At 36.6% G+C, this 16,988-nt stretch overlaps 1 long non-coding RNA gene across 3 annotated transcripts; it reads left to right on the top strand.

The window, feature by feature from the left end:
• The first annotated feature begins 480 nt into the window (after positions 1-480).
• On the top strand, positions 481-4,457 carry LOC137708216 (uncharacterized). Of its 3 annotated transcripts, none has more exons than XR_011064766.1 (4): positions 481-777; positions 1,011-1,100; positions 1,324-2,137; positions 4,235-4,457. It is a non-coding gene; the product is annotated as an uncharacterized lncRNA (long non-coding RNA). The 3 variants fall into 3 exon arrangements; XR_011064765.1 differs by lacking the exon at positions 4,235-4,457 and having other exon boundaries at positions 1,324-1,628; positions 1,745-2,620; XR_011064764.1 differs by lacking the exon at positions 4,235-4,457 and having other exon boundaries at positions 1,324-2,620.
• The last annotated feature ends 12,531 nt before the right edge of the window (positions 4,458-16,988 follow it).

Below are 16,988 nucleotides of genomic sequence, written 5' to 3'. Positions count from 1 at the left end.
ACTAATGAATCCCAGCTATTCAGTTTAAAATATTTCAATTGAAGTAGTTTGTCATACTAATTAATATTTAAGATAAAGTTTATAAATATTTTTCTTCTAAAAATAAAATATATTTAGTAATTCACTTTTATTTGTTAAGAAAATTAAATTAATAGCACATCTAGTATTATATCTTTTTTTATCATTTCACACAATCACAACTGTTTTACATAAAAGTTTACCAAACACTATCATACTGCTTTTTTTTTTCTTTTCCAAAAACACTTTTACAAAAAAGTTTACCAAACACTTTGCTGCATTAATTCACAACCCTTATTCTTATACCACATCCGTTTATTCTCACAACAACATTTTTTTTCAAACCACAATAATACCAAACCAGCCTAAATGAAAAAAAAAAAAAATAGATGCCGAGGAAGGCAAAAACACAACTAACTTGACGAAACACAGAGCCCAACTTAAAACACCACCATTCGGAAACAGCAGCAGTCGCCAAATATTCAGGGCAGAGCCAGACGCTGATACCCCAACCTTTCACAACACCACCGACTCTCTCGCTCTCTCTTTCTCTCTCTCCCCCTCTCTCTCACTCTGTCAATCTTCTTTTCTTCCTCGATCTGGGCGCCAAAACTCAGACCCAGAGTCGGAATTTAACGAACAGGGAAGCAAAAAGAAGAGGGATGGCGAAGAAGAAGCAGAAACATTCTCAGGTTGATGAACCCACAAAGAACCGATTACTTAATGCACTCCAGCGGTTCAACGTTTCAACTGATGAAGGTAAAGTTTTATTTCTTATTAACATTAAGTTCCTGGGTTAATCTGCGTGCTAATCAATTTTTGCGATCGATTGCGTTTTAAACCATGTTTGCTTCTGTTGCTTGCTGGGTTTTTGTGATTCAAAAATACCCAGTTTTTAATTTTGTTTTATTTTTTGAAATTAGGGTGCTTTTGATGTTTGTATGAATACTTTTTTTTATTTATTTTTGAGTAATATGGGAATCTGCTTGCAGTTTACACATTCGAGGCCGGTCTCTCGAGCTTTGAACGAGATTAAGTGCATGAACAATGCAGGAGATGGAGTATGAAATCCAAGATTGAGGGTGAGTGTGCTTGTAGCTATGCCCTCTGTGATTGTGCCAAAATGTGGTTTATTTCAATTTGAGAGAATCTTACATGCTCACATATTTTCAGGAACTGAAAGAAAAGAGAAAATTTTCAGCTTTTTTATCTCCGTTTACAAAGTTAGAAGGAAGGAACAGCAGTGTATCTCCGTTTGGCCCTTTTCTACTTGTTTTACTGATAATGAACCTGACCTCTGTATAGGAAAGGGGAACAGCAGTGTATCTCCGTTTACAAAGTTGGAAAGAAGGAACAGTGATGTACCAAGTGTCACTCGCTTGACATTTTCCGAAGGCACAAAAGAAGTATTAAGTGACTTGTTCGTACGTTACCCACCCTGTGCTCATGTGGAGGAGTTAGAAGTGTCTGGGAAAAGTAGTGATAAGAATGAGAGCGCCCAGATGGAAGAGGGACACAAAGTTTCGCAAGCCCTTGATGAACAAGGAAGAAATTGCAAAGAAGTGGCATCACTTGCTTCTAAAATAAAGAACAACGTTGACTTGTGAAAGGTTCTTCTGATCTCACTGATGTTGTACCCATATTATCATTCTACACAAATTTGAAGTCATATTTTTCAAAATAGTAGTCTCAGCATGACAAGGTTTTTGTGGCTTTATGCATGCAGATTTTTTAAGACAAGTCCAAGCTTCCAATTATATCCTACAAGGATGTCATTACATCGACAGTTGAATCTCACCAGGATAATTTGAAATTTACATACTTGGTGCTTTAAAAGTTATTAGCTATTTGTAACAAATAAAAGTTAACAGCTATGATCACATTAAGCACGACATTATTTTTAAATTCCCTACTTTAAGTTAAATATGTGATAGTACCTTACCTGAAAATGATTGGGTCTGTTATTGTTTACTAGAATCTCTGTTTTGCCTACGTCATTTAACCTTCATTTGACTTGAATGTATTTCGTACATAACTTTTTGGGGCTTAATGTTTGTTCTATGTTTGAAAACAGGTAATTCTTGTATCTGGTGAGACTGGGTGCGGAAAGACAACACAGGTTACGATTTCTTTGCTTTGTGTTCTTTATGGTATATTTACCACAATGTGTCCTGAACCTTTGTTTCAAAGGAATTTCATTTCATATCTTTTTCTTTCTATTTGGGCCACTCTCACAAATTTCTCTGCGTCTTAGCAATGATATGCAATGAAGTGTATAGTTGTTTTAGAGCTGCAGTTGTTCATTTACTTTTTAGTAGGATTTCTGTTGAAATCACTCGGGGAGTAGCAAGATTGGAAAAAAATTGATAGATAAGAAAAGCAACTTAGAGCTTGATAAGTAAGGATGTTTTACCTAAGAGTTGTTGGTCTAGCAGTCAGGTCCTTGGTTTTGCTCCCAAGTGGTCTGGGGTTCGACCCTCTCCCACAGTACCCACCTAGAAAATGCTAGAGTTTCTCGCTCCCCAAATGTTGTGGGCGAGGTAGAGGGCCAAGTGATTATTTGGGTTAAAGACTCGGATACCCTAGTTTCAAAAAAGAAAAATTAAGGATGTTTTACTGTCTTAAGGCATTTGTGGAGTGCATGTACTGCCCTTGCAAGAAAACCCTATTTGGTTGGTAAGCTGGTCATATAATAGTGGGATTTATCTTCAGTCATGAATTTGGAGGCAGATTTATCTGGTTTAGAGCACTTTGAGGAACATGAACACCACTGTTAGCAGGATACTTATGAACTTGTAAATTTATATGTGATGAGATACTCGTACCACATAGTTGTGGGTTGAATGCTTAGACACTGATGCATGATATCTGACACACAAAAAAAGAAAAAAAGAAAAAAAAAACAAAGACACTGATGCATGATAGGTTAAAATCCAAGCTCCTCAATTTCTATATATGGTATAGTAAGCTACATCGAATATATATATATATATATATATTTAATGTTCTTGAATCTGGCACATATTTAATTGTTTGACCTGATTCTGCACTAGACTTTAGTCCTATAACTCATTTTGGATGATTGAATTGAACTTTGAACTTTTTTTGAGAAGATTTTGAACTTTGAACTTTGGATCTTTGGATGACACAATCTAGGCATTGTGCCTCATCAGGTGTGCACGTTGATCAAACCCTTTTTGGGTGATGTGGGAATTGCCTTATTTATTAGTGACTGCTAAAGGGGATGGGGTTGATACTACTTGTATGACGTGGTTGGCTACTAATGTGGAGTTAATTTCTGAACTTTCAATATATGTTAAATGAATATGGAGTATCAAGCTAACATTAATTGGGAATTGAACCTATTGCTTTGGAAAGCTTGATGTTTCGATACAAGGGTTGTTGCGTGTTTGATATAGTCTTGATGAATGATACATGTTGGCTAATTGACACTGAGCCTTCTATTCAGTGGTTAAAATAAAATCTATAAAATAAGAAAGAAATCTCTTGGTGTTTGTCTGGATGAGCCATAGTGATGACAGAACAATGTAAACCAGTGGGGGTTGCTTGTTAGAACTATGGGGAGATTTGTAGTCTAAAGGTCTTAAATTGAGTAGGACAAAAGTTTGCTATATTTAGTTAGGATTACAATAGGATTAAAACGGCTCACTTTTAATGTTACAGCCTAGATACTTCTAAACTCGCACTTCTAATATTGAGGCTAAATTATAGGGACCTGTTATTAGCACTTCAAAAATCTCATTTGGCACTCCAAACTTTCTATAATTAGAAAGAAAAATACACTTGTGAGGAGTGTAAAATGAGATTTTTGGAGTGCTTATAACAGTTCCCAAATTATAATGTTACATGAAAATCTGATACGTGCAAGTAGAGTTTGTTGGATAAAGGCAAGACGGCTAGGTAGGTTGTTTTGTGATCAAGGAAACGCCTAGTAAATTGCATGGAGGTGAGTGCCTACACTTATGACGTATTTTGGTTGATGTTAACTGTTATAAAACCTGCTCCCATGGGAACATTGGTAGATTTACTTTGCAAACTTCCATCTAAGCCCAGTGCATGTCCCTTTCTGGGGTAAAAATTTATCAAGATTTTGAATGCTTATTTAGTGAAAATATTGATGTGGTTCTTATAGAGCAATTATTAAAAAAAAATTTTAATGATTCAAAAGATGGAGCCATCCTTGTTTTCCTTTCAGGGTGGGATGATATAAATAAGACCCGGGAGAGATTCTTATTGATCCCCATTTCAGAGATTCTTCAAAGTTTCTGATAATAGCTCTACATTCAATGGTTCCATCTTTTGAGCAGAAGAAGGTCTTCAAACGCGCTGCTCAGGGTTGCCGTAAAATTGTTCTTTCGACTAATATGGCTGAAACTGCCATCACCATAGATGATGTTGTTTATGTTATTGATACAGGTCGGATGTTGTTTATGGTGTCGAAGGCAAATACCAAGCAGCGAGAGGGCCAAGCAAGCCGTTGCCAGCCTGGAATCTGTTATCATCTCTATTCTAAACTTCGAGAAGCTTCATTGCCAGAATTTCAGGAGCCTGAGATTAAGAGAATGCCATCGAGGAGAAATGGAGCAGCAAACTTGCGTGACCGGCCAAGTCACAGCGTTGGACACATGTTGATTTGACTTCCAAGACCGCACGCCAGAAGCTTCCTCCGGTTAATTCAACTTCGAGGAAGAAGCGTAGGAATGGCGCCAGGTAAGTGATGATTACAAATGAATCTCAACTGTATGTTGTAGTTTGTTAGATGGGCGGACACTGGCTGCGTAGAAGAAGCCCTAGCAGTGGTGGGTATTGCTGGTGTAGTTTATATGATGTAGTATATGAAGTTGAATCTACAAGCCACTTTGACGTTCCCATTGCTCTCTTATTAGGCGCATCGTCATGTATTCTGTCAGCACATTCATCGTTTTAGATCTCCCCATGTGTATTTCTCCGGGAATTTTATTTTTAACTACATTTCCTGCGAACGATACAAAAAATTGTATGAACGAACGCGCAAAAAGAACGCACCCAAACTCTAGCTTCGGATCCGTTATCCGAAGACGGGCGAAAGCAATGATTTTGGTTTGATTAACAATTCAGATAAGCTTATACCGGTAACAAGCTTGAAGTGAAAATCTTGGTTAAACGTTAGCAAAGTTCAATGCTGCTATAGGATGTTAGAACCAATCAAATATCAATTATATAATTATGTAATAATTGCACAGTTTATTTTGAATGACAATTTCATACCAAAATATGAACAATTAATAAAATTGCATATAAAATCAGAACAATATTCACTTGTTTATGGAAGATGGAGACTTGCAGTAGCAATCTTCTAAGACAGAAATTCGTCCCTACACCAATGCAAAAGTTCACAGACGTCTATCTTGTAAGATACAATCATCTAACCCAAGTTCTTACGCTCGAACTTGGATTCTTGGTAAATTTACTATGTGTTTTTCTACGAAGGATCAAAAAGAGCGATGAAATTGATATGAACGTTTATGATATCACAGCCATATATATAAAGAGGGCTTTCAAAAGGTATATGGGCGACGTGGGACTCTCAGTCCCTCACAAGTTCCAACATAGGAGACGTGTGCTTGAGATATTTCCCTTTTTATTGAATATGGTCAAATTTTTGTGGTTATCCTCCTGTTTCAACTGTAAAAATACCTAAACCTACTTCTTGGATTATCTAAAGTGCACATGTACATAGATCAGGAACACGTGGAATGTTGCAACAAATTGGGAATAAAAAATGTTTTACCTACCCTATATATCCTTTAGGCAACGACAAGCTTGTCCCATGGTGAGAGATAAAGAGAGGGATTGGTGAAAACCATAGGAGCCAACTGGCAATCTCACTTATTCACTGTAAATAAACAAAACCGAAAACGCAGCGTTAACTTTATGACCTGGTATGCCAATCATAAGAGAGATTAGTGCGGAGATGCGCCGACCGCATTATTATTATCGCCTAAACTGAATCTTTTAAATTTTAATCACGTTTAACTCTACCTAGTCATACAGGCCTATCTGAAAAGAAACCAATAAGATTAGGATAAGCTTAGTGACTAAGCTTTGCCCCCATTAGGGTCCATAGCAACATAAAAACAACCCCAATCATGCGGTATTTGCATCCCCTTGGAGATGGCGAAGGTAGAAGGTAAAGGAGGTAGAATTCCAATGTTAATTGCAATGAAAGGCCACCCGGGCACAGGAAAATCCACCCTGGCCCACTCCTTATCCTCCACCCTCAAACTCCCTCTCATCGACAAAGACGACGTGCGCGACAAGCTCCAAGCTCTCCAGTCCCACCACGCCGCCGCTTCCTCCCTGCTCAACGACACGTCCTACAGCGTCGTCTGGCAAATCGCGTCCACGCAGCTCCGCCTGGGCCTCAGCGTCATCGTCGACTCGCCCCTCTCCCGTAGGGCCCACCTCGAGCACCTGACCCAGCTGGCGTCGTCGTGCGGGGCTCGCGTGCTGGTCGTGGAGTGTAAGCCTAAGGACGAGGCTGAGTGGCGCCGGAGGCTCGAGCGACGCGCTGCGGCTGAGGGTGGAGCCGAATGGCACAAGCCGTCCACGTGGGGGGATATGGTGAGGCTGTTGGATGGGTACGGCGGGTGCACGGAATATGATTTGGGCGATGTTCCCAAGGTGGTTGTGGATACGACGGCTGCTGTTGGATTTGAGGAGATTGTATCCAGTGTGCTCGAGTTCATTGAAATGCACAGAGGTCAGCCAATGTCATCTGAACACGAAGGACTAAAACTTATGAATTGGAATAACAAATAATGTGTAAGATTATATTCCAAAAACAAATAATGTGTAAATCCCAAGTCCTTCTCTCTCTTTTTTATGTTGATTTTCTTTTTTTTTCTCTTTCTAAATTTATGCTACAACACGTTATTCATAAGTTGAGTCAAAGAGTTTGACTATCTTCAATCAGATGAGTATTATGATTCAATCATAAAAGTTCTTATCACAAATGGTCTAACTTATCATTTTGGTCCCTCAATTTGAAAATCAATAAATTTGGTCCTGACATTTAGTGCCGCACATCGATGCGGTACTTCCGTCAATAACTCGTCAAATTTTTCGTTAAAAAACCGCACTTGACGACTCATGTGGCCTTTTGGTGGAGGGCTTTTACCTTTCCCTTTATACCATTTCCTCATCCGGTTAGAGAGATCTGAAAAGCTAAAGTTTGGCAAATTGGGAATTTTGGCGAGAGAGAATCAATTCTGCTTTAGATTAGGACTCTCAATTTCTGAAATTCGTGGGGAATCCTTGAAATTTGGTGGACTGCGAGTAAATTTTTGATGAAATGTGAGCATGTCGTAGAAATTTCACAAATTTGGAAAGCCTCCAAAATATAGTGAGTAGTATTTATCTTATTTCCATGATTTATCTATACTTTTGATGGTCCCAATAGTCCTTCACACTTTTGATATGTGGTGGTGAGGTTTGTGTAGCTTGAGATGGTGTGGGGTTAGTGTTGGTGGTGAATATGTTTACTTTTGTCATTTTGTAATAATGATTGTATAGCTTTATTGATATGGAGTTATATGGTTTTGTATTTTTATTGTTTTAGTTTTCATTATATGGCATAGACTTAGGGTTTTGACAATAAGATGTAGTAAAAGTAATAGACTTAGATTTAGAGAATCAAAAACTAATTGACGATTTTCTTTACTAATGCATTAATAAATCTTTTGCAGCTGATACTAATAACTTCACATATAAAATTTAACATGGAGGTCAAATTCTCAAGAAGGGAACTAAGGGATGACCCTCATAGAATTTCATTCAAGAAAACAAATCATCAGAACCTTAGCTAGCACCAAACAAGCTAATACAAGCTCATCTTATGTATTCAAACGTTAGCAGTAACCTTCTAATTATCCTTGAAATGTAGTGTGTAATAGCCATACTAATGCAATTTCCAGTTTTTTTTTTTTTTTTTTTTAAAAAAAACTCCACATGCAAACTAGTGACATTCTCACGGGACATACACTCAATCACACATATGTTTAGTTTAACGTGTTTCGCTCAAAGAATCAAATGTGAAAGATCTACCATAAGCTTGCATAAAGATCACAACTCCACAATCATAATTGCAAAACTTAAATCAAGAGGACTTTTATTGGATGTAATGAGGTTTAGGGAGAGGGTTATAGAAATGAAAGGATAGGTAAACACAAGTTCCAAGCTACATTGCAAGCAATTCTCTTGTTGAGATTTATAAGAACTCAAGCTCTTCAGCCACTCTACTAATACCTCCAACCACACCCCTAAACTGAAACTTAAAAATACTTTTTGTTTGCGTTGTATACAATTTTTCTTTTTCTTTCTTTTTTTTCTGACTTTTTTTTTTTTTTTTGACTTTTTTTCTTTTTCATAACTAAATACAAACATGAAATACCCCCAGACTTATTCTTTTGCCAAACTCCTTCAAAGTACTTCACAAACATTTCTCATAAGACAATCTCACATTGCTCACTAGCTAGCTTGGAAAGGGTAAGGAAAAATGTGTAAGATATAAGGGTAGACATATCTGGTGATAAGAAATAAAAAGGCTCAACATATAGGGCTCAAATTGGCAATTTAATAATATCATTTTTCTTTAGAAAACATGCTTATTTGGGCCATGGTGATAAACCTAATGCCTCTATCCTTTTCAAGTTCATGCAATCAATGACAAACATTTCGAAAGATCGTTACGAAGTTCTAGAGATGTAAGTCATGTAAGTTCATCATACATGAAAGAATATGAGTGTATGAAAAATGCACACTTTCAATAGGCTCAAAAACTCACATAGGCTGGATATGGTTACTATATTCACATATGAAGCTTTAAGTCATGCTTTAGTTTCACATCAACAAGGCTATGTACTTTTGGTTTTTCAAAAATGATTAAACATGTACAAAACTAACAAGAGAATCAGGAATTTCACACAACACATGCTTACTAAGTTCTTGGTCACCCTGGTTCAAATTCACTCCAATTGTATCATTGGGTCGGGAAACTAACAAAAATCTAATTCAAAACAATAAATAAAACAAGACAATTTTTTGGATTTTCAAATCTTCCGGATTTTTTATTATAAATGTTTTTGGTTTTTTTAGAGCTAACAAAACTAATTAAGAAAACAAAAAGAAACAACACAGACACAAATCAAACCAGTTCTTAGTCGAAGGGATGAAAATTTTCAATTTGATCATTTTTTCAATCCTTACCCTCAAACCTAAACTAGACATTGTCCCCAATGTCAGAAAACACAATAATGCATAAAATAAAATAAAATAGTAAGAAACAAAATAAAGCATTTGGACTAAAAACTTCCCCAATTTGCAGTAAAAGCAAGTGATAACCCCCAAACTTCAATTTTGCAATCAACTTCAAGGGTGGACATAACCAAATGTTCCTCCACATCATGCTCCACAAAAGACTCGTAATATGGGTTGAGTCTATGCCCATTCACTTTTAACACGTTTCTGGTCTTCGCACTTTGAATTTCCACTTTGATTTCTCGAAGCTTTTGAAGTGTTCGTTCAAGCTCAAGATCTTAGGAAGCTAGGTCAATGCTCTTGGACCTTTGAGTATGCATATACTACAAAGAGTACCTGAAATAAAAACAAAAACAAAAACACTAACTAAACAAGAAAATAAAACAATAGAAAAATAAGTAACTAGAAATAACAATCCCCGACAACGGCGCCAAAAATTTGATAGGATTAAATGCACACACCACAAAGTAGCACACAAATGTCCTATTGATTTTCCTTATTAACACTAAGATTGGTCAAGTGTAGCATATGAAAATAAGGGTCTTTCCCGCAAAAGATTGTTTTATCTAATTACTTAAAATGTCACAAAAACTGGGCTGCTGTCCCTACTGGCCAGCCACCGAAAAATAATTATTAGACCAACTTACACTTATCTAAAGTCTACAAAATTTTATATGCAAACACTAGACACACAGAGCTACACTCACACAATTTTTTGAGATTTTTGGAGTTGATTTTCTATTTAAATTAAATCGAACAAAAACAGGACAAAAACAGATTTTAAGTAGCTCGCAAATTAAGAAAAACGAGTTAGGGGAATTGCTATCCACCACCAAATAATCATGCAAACATGTTATGTTTCATTCAAATTCCTTCTATTTCCGAATGAAGATGCTCAAGTTGGCTCAATGTTAGAACTCAACATATTACTCTTTCTTATGTAGTATGTTAAGAGAATGGCATTTTCAACTTAACTTAGTCTCTAACATGCAATCTAGAATGTCGTGTTCATAGATTTAACAAGTAAAAATCATTAAGAACGAAAAGAGTTTGAGTCATCACAAGGCATCGTAAGTACTAGTGTTGTCTTACTTATTCTAGAAATTGATTCACATGTTAATCGCAATTAACAAGTACTACTCTAGAACATATGTAGGTCCTCATTTGACAAGGGCAGGCACACACATATTCATAGCATTAGAATCCTAAATATGCTTACTAAGTATGCATCCGTAGAAAACACATAAAGAATTCATCACTGACATAAGTAGTGAACCAATTTTCATCCATTCATAAAAGTAATTCAAACAAAATGTCATAACAAACTTACAATCATATTCAAGGCTTCAAAACAGCCCCTAATTACTAAAAATTTAGTTACACAATTCTCAAATTAAACCAAAAGAAAGACATGAGTTTGAGAAGATAGAATCAAAAGAAATCGACTAAAGCCTCCTCTTCCTTCCTTCCCCCCGCCCCACTGCTGCATTGCCTTTTTTCCCTTTTTAACTTGCTGCCCCATTTTCTTTTCCATAACTCACCCACTAATAGCCATGTAGTGATGACAATAAATGAGAGGAAATGGTAAAACAATTTTAACTATTTGGGTAGACTTTATGCCAATTACTCCCTCTTAATCCTCATCTTTAACTCCATTCCCTTTTATATTTGAATAGGTGTCAGTTGACTTGTTCTTGGCTGCATCAGTTTTGGCTACTAGATTTATTGGGTTTATTGCTTTCATTGCAGTTACAAACTGCTCAGCCTCTTATGAACCTTTCAGTGTTAAAACGGCCATAACTTCTTCTAGAAAAATGATATTAACAATCTGCGAAATTCTCCAGAAAATAGACATCCGTAGCTTTCCAACCATATAAGCCTCATTCTCTAATTCATTCTGAGCTGTTCGGTACTGGCTTCCAAAGTCAGCTGATCTGCACAGGCAGTTTTGACGAATTTGTTACTTAAACCCACTTGTGCTATTTTTCTTTTCTTTGCTTGAAAAATCCTACAAAACACAAAAACAAAGTAAATAGCTCAAAAATATAAGGAACTAACTTAGAAAAGACAAGTGAATTTGATGTAAAATATATATAAACATGAGCTTATCAAGGGACATTACAGTAGAGGTGATTATATTCTTAGATTGGGTTGTTGGTGACTTCCAGTCCTTGGTAGAGTGTCACGATTGGCAACGAAACCAGTATAAGGTGAAGTTGAGCCACTGAAAAATGTTGCATGTGGGTACATTTGAAGAAATAGTATGTGATGCACAAGTGACGGATTTAATCGATGACATGTCAAAGGATAAGGTAGTTAAATTATATGTGGTTGACAAGAATGTGAAGGCAATTAGTAAAAGTGACAAGGGTGCTGCTTCAAGTAATGGAGATAAAGGCAACAAATTACAAAGTGAAAGTGACAAGAGTCAAGTTCAACAAATGTGGAGAATGCAAATAAAATGGTACCTGAAAATGTGTTAATTGATGTAGGTGTGGTGCAAGAGTTTGAGATAGCATAATCCTTAAGTTGGGATGATGGATTTTATGAATTTTGGCAAGATGGGGATTCATAATAGAAAATCAAGGAGAAAAAGGAGATTCTACAATAGAAACTTAGGGAAAAAATCGGGATGATGAAGATGTTGAGGGAAATGAAAGTGAACAACCTGAAGATGTGGAGGAAGTAATCAAAATAAGTGATTATGACTAGCATTCAGAACAAGAAACTTAACATGTACATGAGAATGAGTTGGATGATGATTCGTTTGAAAAACAGGTGGACAATCTAATTGAAGACAAGCCAGAGAATATGGGGTTTGTTGGGGAAATTTTAGATGATGAAGCCATTTTTGGGAACTTTATAGCTTGGAAGCCCACACTTCTAAGGAATAGGATGGTGCAGAGGTGTCTAGCAAGAAGAAGAGGAAGAAACCTATGTCTAAGTTTAAATAATGGCATAGAGTTACAGATTTGAAGAATCCTGATATTTGTATGGGTATGTTGTTTTCTAATAAACAACAGTTCAAGGAGGCAATAGTATACTACACTACGAAGAATGGGCAGAATGTTTGGTTCAAGAAGAATGACAAGTGATGTGCTGTACATGGCATCCGTTACCAGAAGTTGGAACATTATGCCTGAAGTGTACCTTGTCCAGCATGCTCATCGATGTTTAATAGGCAAACTATTTAGCGTAGCTACTAAGATTATCAATAGGCAAGCTAATTAATCATCTACAATCCTTATAGATCTTCAATCTTTTCTACAGTGGATTCAAGAGAATATTTGCTAACTAATCCAATCAAAATACGGACCATTTAATTATCTTCTAGTTTTGGTTGACGTATCGACACATTGGTCATATGTTTGTCTACACCCAGCGCTGCTTTGCTAGACTCTTGGTGACAGTTATTTGGTTGCAGGCTCACCACCCTTACTATCGTAAAGTCTAGAAAACTAGATAATGCCAGAGAGTTTACTTCGACAAATTTGATGATTACTACATTTTCCTTGGGTTGAACATTTTGATTCTGTATGTTCACACCCAAACGGTCTCGTAGAAAGCGTTCATTAAACACCTTCAAATGATCGTACGAACACTTAGAATTGAGCTCATCAAACTTCCAGTTTTCTACGTAGGGTTATGTAATATTACATGCAGTTATAAAGCCTATTGCCACCCAATCCTATTTTGACATCACAGTTGATAACTGGGTACAAACTTAAAGTTTTGTACTTATACGTTTTCGGGAGTACATTTATGCATCGCAATGTACTAATATAGGTCTTCACAAAAAGTGAGTCACTGTCGATTATGATTCTCCTAAACCCTTGCAAGCGATTTTTTATAGCTTAGTCAGCTGGTGGTCACTTCAACAAGACAATCTTCCCACTATTAGGAGGAGATAAAAATGTGAACTTTCTTGAAGAACGAGGCGAGTTATCATGAACATCTCTACTGTGTCTCATCTCGATTTCTATTCTAGATCTTCGAAGTGTTACCAGATGCTTTCTCTGATCTAAGGACAGTGACAAGGTCACATATACTAGTTTCAAACATGCTTGCAAGGATGAACGTATTTAATAGATGTCTTTTTGTTCCCCCAGAAGGGATGACGTCTGTACGTCTTTTTGTTCCCTAGAGTGGAGGACATCACGACACTACTAAGTGTATGAGGAGATTCCTTGCACCTAGTGGTCAATCCTAGTATACCGACAGCAAGTTAATTAATCTGTCATCTAGTAAATGCTCGACAAGTCACTCGGTTCGAATGATTCATCTACTCATAAGTGGATGAACATGGCACAAACAAATCCCTTCCTCGATCACTGTCTCAGTCATTTCCATCTCATGAGAGTAATAATATACTAGTTTGGGTGAAATATAGAATTGAAATAAGATTATCATTGATAATGTTTCACTTATATGGTAACTATCGACATAAATGAAAATCGATGATATCGAACTACGTTTCGTTGATTAGTGACAACATGAAATTAATTGGTCAACTAGAAAGAAACAATCCATGTCGAATAAGATGAATGACAACATGAAATTAATTGGTCAACTGGAAAGAAACAATCCATGTCGAATAAGATGAATGAAATAGTGCAATATAACGTCACCTTATGGCACAAGGCTTATCTTATACACCCTGAATTGATTGTAGTAATATAAACGTGGTTGTAACATATCTTTGGGATCATGATACGAAATCTTCATGTATGATACTTGAAGAATTACATATACTAGTTCAAATAGTTATAGGCCACAAAACACCTTCTCGATTTAGATGAGGCTTTCACTTTACGAATACAGAACAATCTGGTCGAATATGGTATACCCTTCTAAGTGAATATCTGATCAGTTAATGAGATATGCCCCTGCGTGTACAAAATAAAAAATTGCTAAAATTGTAGTTTATGTCGATAAAATATTGTCTCGCACTTGAAGTCAGAATTTGAGATGAAAGATTTTGGAAAAACTCGACACTATCTCGTCTTGAAGTCCAACTACATCAAAAAGTGTTGCTTCTGAGTATACCCTTGACCGTCCATATGATACATGCAAATGAGACCTTGGAGATTCCATATCTAAGTGCAATTGATGTTTATTGTACCTAGCTCAAAGCACTAGATCAAATATCTCAAGCGCTGATAATCTTTTGATAAAAAAGGGTAGCACTGCGCCTACACGCCACCACCAAATTGGTGTTAAAAGACATTTTTCTAATATCCTGAAGATATTACATAATTGTGCTTATCCCTATGCATCCCAAGCGGATCCAACCCCTTGATCATCAGAATGATGCTTACCTTACATTTTATGCTAATGCTGGTTACTTATCAAACCTGCATAAGGCATGTTCCCAAATGGTTATGTTTTTACCGTTAAGGAACAAAACAATATCTTGGAGATCAACCAAATAGACCTTAGTTGCGATGTCTTCGAGCTTGTCACCATACACCACGCCACGTGTATAGAGAAACATCCTCGAAGCGCTTGTAGTTTTCATCCTTCGTCGAGTCCCATCAAAGATCCAAGAAGTCAACACCAAGCATATTGTCTCTATGTTAGCATGAGCATCGAAAGATTGAAGTCAAGCAAACCGATCCTAGACAACCTTGCTGATCGCTACAGGAAGTCACTACCGAAGCCTACCTTTCAGAAGTTTGTTTGATTAATTGGTATGTGTAACTATCTCATTAGTAATGCTTGTAGTTCTCGTTTGGAAGTTTTGCCAAACTCAGGGGGAGTATCCAAAAGTGTACTCACTTGATCTTAATTTACTCTTTTTTCTTAGGATTAGGAGCATTTTTTCCATTGGGTTTTTGTTACGTGACTAGGTTTTAACGAGGCACCCGTATTGGACTGGTCATACCCTTGTACTTGTGTCAAAAAGATGTATAGTTTTGATTTAATGCAAATTCTCAATTTCTCCTAAGACTATAATGGTGCATTTGTTTGGCCTCACTAAACTTCATTGAACTAGACTGGCTTAGCCAAGATTACTAGTCCGTGTTTGTTGCGACCAAGGACTAAGTTTAATATGACTAAGTGGACTCGTGTGGATTAACAACTTCATTAAGTGGTCCTAGTAAGACCCATAAAAAACCAGGGGATTACTAGTTCTGCTTTCTTCGTCTGCAATAAGTCTCATCGATCTCAGTCATCCCTACAACGCAGTCACTAACTCACCAAATCTTGCATTCTCTTCGTCCTGCAACTTCACTGCATCCTTAGTTAACGCCTTAAATCCACACCCCACCCCTGATTCAGATGATTTGGCCCAAAAATTCCAATCTCAAGGTTCTTGTTGAGGGTCTGCCCTAAAATCTTCACAAATCTGACCAATTTCAGTTGGGGTACGTGGGTTAGGGGATGAAGAATCAATGCCCAGATTAAAATTGAGGATGATAATCAACTAATGGTGGCAATGAATGATCATTGCCCATCTATATTATAAACAAAATTGGTAGATGAAACTGGTCATTCTTGGCGAGGAGAGAGAAAAACATGGTATGTGAGGTTTTTTTTTTTTTTTTTAAGTTTTACTTTTTTTAAAGCAAAAGTATTAAAAATGGTACTTTTTTGTATATTTTAGTCTGTGGCTAGTATGACACTTTACCAAATGCTTCATTATTTTATCCTACTTAGACTAAGCCAAGTCAGTCCAGCTTACTCTATGAAACTAGTCCAGATCGAGATAGTCCAATGCAATAAACGTACTATGAGTTTTTATCCCACCTTGGATTTTATCGTAACAAGATTTTGTGAGTATTACTACCCATAGAATTCCATAAACCTCTTTCAAAAATTCCTATGTATTCTGCTGTTTGTTTTGAGATTTGTATTCGCTACTTGTGCCAACTAGACGAAACGACTTCATCTGCTTCTACAATTACCTAAAGATCTGATGCGTTATTTGTTTGAGTATTTGCACACTCAAGGGAGAGTGTTGTGAATATATTTCTAGAGCATGTGTGGTTTTGTAAATCGTTAGTTGGTTGTAATTAGGATACTAGGAGATTCTTTCCCTTTATGATTGTATTATTTATAAGACAAGGAATCCTCCTTGATTTACTTTAAATATAGGTACAAGGACTGAGGAATAGCACACAAAATTTCTCAAGCCTATTCCTCGTCTTCCTCTTCTGTCTATGACGCGCCCTCTCTTTCTCACAACAGTATTCAATATTTCATGATTGTTAACCAAACATAAGAATAAAATAGTAACCGCCTCAGAAATGATTAATTTCTATACATAATTCGACTATGATTTATTCAATCGTATTCGTATTGTTAAGAAATTGCGAAGAGTACTGTAGAAAAATAAAAGAAAGCGAAAATCTTCCAAGTAAAATAAGGCCAACGTCTTCCCAAACCAACGTCACAACATAAGAAAATAGTACGTAATATCAATGGTTGCTATTTTTAACCAAAAATGATTGTAGCCGCCTAGCCGGTAATGATGGTGGTCATGGGTTCCCATGTGTGGGGAACTCGGAGTCTACCGATCTGGGTCTGCCTCCCTCCCTTCTTGCGTTACACCCCATTAACCCAAAGGAAAAAGGAGGGAAAATTCTTAATCTCTTGATTAATCACTATTTTATTCTTAATATAGTCTGATAACATATTAATCTTAATGA

This window comes from Pyrus communis, chromosome 11, assembly GCF_963583255.1.
Source record: "Pyrus communis chromosome 11, drPyrComm1.1, whole genome shotgun sequence".
Taxonomy (NCBI): Eukaryota; Viridiplantae; Streptophyta; class Magnoliopsida; order Rosales; family Rosaceae; genus Pyrus; species Pyrus communis.
This window is presented reverse-complemented; position numbering and strand designations above follow the sequence as displayed.